Source organism: Callorhinus ursinus, unplaced genomic scaffold (assembly GCF_003265705.2).
Source record: "Callorhinus ursinus isolate GAN/ISIS: 27379988/994484 unplaced genomic scaffold, GSC_fseal_2.0 scaffold56, whole genome shotgun sequence".
NCBI lineage: Eukaryota > Metazoa > Chordata > Mammalia > Carnivora > Otariidae > Callorhinus > Callorhinus ursinus.
The window spans coordinates 3,495,578-3,501,577 of record NW_027397118.1 but is presented as its reverse complement, the minus strand read 5'-3'; positions in this window follow the sequence as shown (position 1 = coordinate 3,501,577).

The following is a 6,000-nucleotide window of genomic DNA, read 5'->3' as shown; positions in this document are numbered from 1 at the left end:
GATGGCTAGTAGTTTTCACATACTGCATGAAGGCTAGCTCTAGATAACCTCTAGTCCCTCGATCTTTTGTTCCACTCTGCCTCTCTCGCTTTAGTTACTTGCCATTTCTGAGATAATTTTATGTTCTTGTCAGTCTTTGTTCTCCCTTCTCTCATGAACACAGATTTTTCGCCTCTCACAATGTCCTTCTAATCAAGGTTTAAAAAAAAATCAAGGTTTACTTCAACTCCCACTCCATGACCAACCCCCATACTTCCTCATATTTATAGGACATTTATTTATTTATTTATTTTTAAAGATTTTATTTATTTATTTGACAGAGAGATACAGCCAGAGAGCATAAGTGGAGGGAACAGCAGAAGCAGAGGGAGAAGCAGCCTCCCCACTGAGCAGAGAGCCTGATGCAGGGCTTGATCCCAGGACCCTGGGATCACCACCTGAGCCGAAGGCAGATGCCTAACCATCTGAGCCACCTGGGTGCCCCTATAGGACATTTTTTAAACAGCATTTCCGCCATACACTTCTCGGTTTCCCTCTTACAGCCATTTCTTAAATTTGTCTACCTAACACCTATTCACTCATGCATCTTGCAGACGGCACCCCAAATTTCCAGGAAGAAATACCCCTCCCATTTGCAAGCCACACGACTCTACTCTCTGCTTAACGGGACCAGACAGCCACGATGACTATTTTAGGGATGGACATATGACCCAATCAGAGCCCTTGGTGCTGAATTCCAGGACTTCGGGGAACTGTTTGGCAGAAACAATTGCTTTTTGTTGGGGATGCTGATGGGATTCAAATCTGGAAATCCTGGTAGACCTCTTGCTACCCAAGAGACAGCCTGCCTGGGAATGAAGCCAGCATAAAGTAAAGCAGATAAAAATCAAGAGATGGAGTAGGTGAGACCAAAGTCAGAGAATACCATCGGACTCCCTGGATCCAGCTATGTCCAAACACAGTGCTACCTCTGGGCATTTTGGATGTGAACGAAGGCATTCCCTTTTTTATTCACACCAGTTTGAATTTGATTTTGTCCCTTGCAACCAAGAGAACCATCGCTAATGCGGCTCCTCCATTATTCTGATTCTGTTCGTCCTTAAAGGCTCATGCCATCTCTTCCAAGAAGTCTTCCCCATGTGCCATAGTCTTCACTTTTTTCCCTCTCTTAGCACCCAAGCCATAAGCAGTTTCATCTGTTTATGGCCTATTGTGCCTTTTTTCTAAAATGAGTTTTAACCCAAAGTACAATATTGCAGGCAAAGGCCATGTTTCATGGGTCTTTTGCATTCATATCAAGACATGAAACAGAGCTTAGCACATAGTAGGGACTCCCTAATTTATCGTATGACAGTTCTCAAAACAAAAAAAAATTTAGAGACGCTTATTATACAGAGGGTACTGAAGAAGGGACCAAGATGGTATTGGACTTTTCAAATACAATGCTGTGAGTTTCTGTCATTTTCCTGCTATGACCCAAGGGCTCACACCCTATTCCAGTCTCTGAGGGCGGTCCTTGAAAACAGAGCCTCCCAACCGGAGCTGGCTTCTGTGTAAGTTGAAGAAACAAAGAAAAAAGATGAAGGCCAAAGCCGACTTGTTACATTAATAGGAGTCAAGCTGGAAGATGAGCCATACTAATACCGGAGCCCACGTCAGGAAGGCTTTTTTTATTACCTAGTCTCAGCAGCACTGGACCAGAGATGCTTCCCCCAGAGTGAAAGGGAAGCAGAGAAATCATGATCCTTGGGGACAGATCACTCCCAAGAGAAATAAGGTCGGATGTGAGTCTCCCATACTCAGTTATCCCCACCCCCCATTTACAAACAAATATGACACTCTAACTGCCTAAGGAAAGGATGAGAAGAAAACCAGAAGCGCCACATCTGAGGCGTTCCCTCCACCTCAGGGGAAAGGTCAAGGGCAGGGAAGAGGCATTCCCGTCCCTCAACACGTGGTCCTAGCCACTTGCCTTGGTCAAACCTTAGGAGCATATGACTAATGGTTGGTAATGGTCTCCTCTTACACTCCTAGTGATAGAAAAGAATTCCCAAAGAGATTTTGTGGAAATAGTCTGAGCCACTGGGTGATACCATTGAGAAGAAGTAGACACAGTGTCACTTCAGAGGAAAATTTTCTCTTTCTCTCTCTCTTTTAATTATTATTTCAGTCCTGGCTTTTCCTCCTTCAAAGTTTGCTTTTGAAATCTTTCTTTTCCATGTTTTTGGGTCTATGCTGAAGTGGAATTTTATGCTTCAAGAAGAGAGTTGATGAATCATGGAAAGTATAATCGACAAAGAATTGGCATGTTTTTCAACTCCTTTTTTCTGCATCAACTGAATAAGATTAGTGTCTTACATGGATTATTTTTTCAATAATAGAGAAGGCTATGTTGGCAACAAAAATTGCAAAACAGCAACATCATAAGCTTGCCTAACCATCCAGTGGAAGAGAATTTTCAACTTGAAAAATACTGTTGGTCCAGCAAACCAAGGACCAGAGTAACAATTACAACTGAAATCATTAAACATTTGCTTTTCCTCCTACTGAGAAATTGGATCCTCTAGGATTCTTAGAGGAAAAAGCAGAAACATGAGGGGAAGACCTTACATAATAACCTTTCTGTAAAGCTTGGATGGCACAAATGATTTTTGTGAGACATTCAAGTCACATGTCATTAATCAGAAATGACAGTCTTTATTCACATATATTTGACTGAAGCCGCATAATTTTAGACTCCAATAGGCCTAGATAAATGACCCTAAGTATTGTACTTTTTCAAATTGACAATGATTGATGATGGAGGGGAAAAAAAAATGGATGCTGAAAAGAGACCCCGAAGTAAACGTTGAAAATCAGTTGCACTACTTTGGGGGAGAAAAAGAGTTTGGGGATTTTTTTTCCTTCAAGACTTTCCCTCTTTCTGAACATCTCTCGCCCTTTAATTTTCAGTTTAATCAGGTGGGCATTGCAAAACTCTCCATATTACACTCAAATCTCAATGAAAAACTGAGACTGATTTAGTTAGGTTTGTTCACATAGTCAGAAAGGGAAAATAATGACTAATTAAAATTTATCCACTGCACAAATACTTCTTGGGCCTATTATCTGCCAGGTGATATTCTACATATTAGGGCTTCAGCAGAAACTAAAACGAATATAGTTTAAGTTTGGGGGGAGCTCACATTTTAGTGGAAAGGGACAGGCAATATCCAAGTGAACAAATAAATGAATGAGATTATTTCAGAGAGTGCTAAATTGCATGAAGAAAATAAAATACAGTGATTTAATAGGAAGTGATGTGGGATGGGGATTTCATTTGAGAAGTCAAGGAAGGCCTCTTTAAGGAGATGACATTTTAGTTGAATAGGAGCCAGTTTTTCAAAGAGCACAATATGCAGCGGGAGTAGCAAGTGCAAAGGCCCTGAGGCAGGGACAAGCTTAGCATATGGGAAGAATAAAAAGTAGGCCACCATGGCCCCTTTAGTGAGTAAGAAGAGAGGGATAGTAAGTCAGGATAGAGAGGTTGTCAGGGGCCAGATCGTACAAAGTCTTTTAGGTCATTACAAGGAATTGGGAGTGTTAGGCTACATGAGGTTTAGCAGAAGGAAGACTCAATCTCATTAAAATAATGAGACCAAGGGTCCATAGGCAAAGCATTGTCTCTGATACACTACATTTCCATTATTGTACAATCTCCTTGCAAAGAAAATATTATCATTGCCTTTGAAAGATAAGGAAATAAGCTCTCAGCAAGCTCACAGACCTAGTAAGTAATGAAGGCAAGGTTCAGATTTTAACTTCACTGCATCTAGTTCCAAAGCCAGAAACTACCCACTACCCTATAGTGAGTCCTATCATCTGCATTTTCTTATTTTCCCAGAAATATTAAAGGGACTAATATGCACATATACCATATTGTTACCGCCAACGAACACATAAGAAGGTTTATCAATAGTGGATAGTGGGGTAATTCATAAAGTCTATGTCAAATGTGTGTGTACATTTTTGATCCCCCCCTTTTTTATGCTTAATAATTGTTTGAGGCTACTTCTTACTAATTCTCCCTGGGAACAGCATTCCCAGATGACCTTAGTGGGAACCTCTGATGAGCAGGTGTTGTCAAACAGTTATCTACTCATTTACCCCCGCAAAGATTTACTGGGTGGTCACTCTGGTTGCAGATACTAGGGAAACAGTGGTGGCTAGAACAGCAAAAATTCCTTTTTATGAAGCTTACATTCTAATGGAGTCATTATCTATGTGCCATAATAAAACCCAAATTACTTCTCCTCAAAGCTTTCCACAGTGCTTATGATCCTCCCTTGTTGCCATTTCTATGAAAAAAATAAATATATCTGTTAAATATCACAGGCAAAAATAATGAGAATAAACGTTTTAAAGAACACAAGTAAATTAAAATAAACCACAGTACCAAAAATCCTTACCTGGTAGAGGTGGAATATTCATAACACAGAGTGAGACTAATTCGTAAGTTTTCCCACATCAACCCAGTGAATATTTTTGAAAAATAATAATGTGAATAAGAACCAGGTAATGTACAGAGAATAAAGAGTTTTGTGGGATGCTTCAAATAGTGAGAAAATAAAGAATCTCACAGGCATAGAAATGAAGAGCCTGGGATAGCACCTGAGAGAAGAGAGTAGAACAGTTTTTTTTAAGATTTTTTATTTATTTGACAGAGAGAAAGACAGTCAGAGAGGGAACACAAGCAGGGGGAGTGGGCAGAGGCAGAAGCACGCTTCCCGCTGAGCAGGGAGCCCGATGCGGGGCTCGATCCCAGGACCCTAGGATCATGACCTGAGCCAAAGGCAGACGCTTAACGACTGAGCCACCCAGGCACCCCAACAGTAAAACATTTTTAACTAGATCAGGTTTCCCATTGTTGCCTCTATTACTCATACCCAGGTAAATATTTCCAGCATCATGTTTCAGTGACAAAAAAAATAAGAAAACAAGCAAAGACAACAACTTGCTAAAGAACAAGAAACTGGAGAGCAGGACCCACATCTTGCTCATCTTACTTAGAGCGGAGAATCTGTGAATAACAGGAGTATAAGAAATGTACACCTTCTAGTAATTCCACTGCTGGGTATTCACCCAAAGAAAATGAAAACACTAATTTGAAGATATATACGCACCCTATGTCTATTACAGCATTATTTACAAGAACTAAGATATGGAAGCAAACTAAGTGTCCACTGATGGAGGAATAAAGAAGGTGTGTCGTGTGTGTGTGTGTGTGTGTGTGTGTGTGTGTGTGTGTGATGGGATACTACTCGGCCACACAAAAGAATGAAATCTTGCCATCATGACTATACGGATGGCCCTAAAAGGGTATTCCACTCTATGAAATAAGTCAGGCAGAGAAAGACAAATACCGTATGATTTCATTTATGTGTGGAATTTAAAAAGCAAAATAAAAAAGGAAACAAACTAACAAAAACAGAAACAGACTCATAACTACAGAGAACAAACTGGAAGTTACCAGGGGAGGTGAAAGGATTAAAAGGTACAAACTTCCACTCATACGATAAATAAGTTACAGGAATGAAAAGTGCAGCATAAGAATTATAGTCAATAATATTGTAATAACTGCATATGGTGACAGATGGTGACTACATGTATCATGGCGAGTTACATAGTGTAATGCGTAGAGTTGTCAAATCACCTGAAGGGGCACCTGCACCCCAAAGTTTATAGCAGCAATGTCCACAATAGCCAAACTATGGAAAGAGCCCAGATGTCCATCGACAGATGAATGGATAAAGAAGAGGTGGTATATATACACAATGGAATATTACTCAGGCATCAAAAAATTGAAATCTTACCATTTGCAATGACATGGATGGAACTAGAGGGTATTATGCTGAGCGAAATAAGTCAATCAGAGAAAGATAATTGTCATATGATTTCACTCGTATGTAGAGAGGATCATAGGGGAAGGGAGGGAAAAATAAAATAAGATGAAATCAGAGA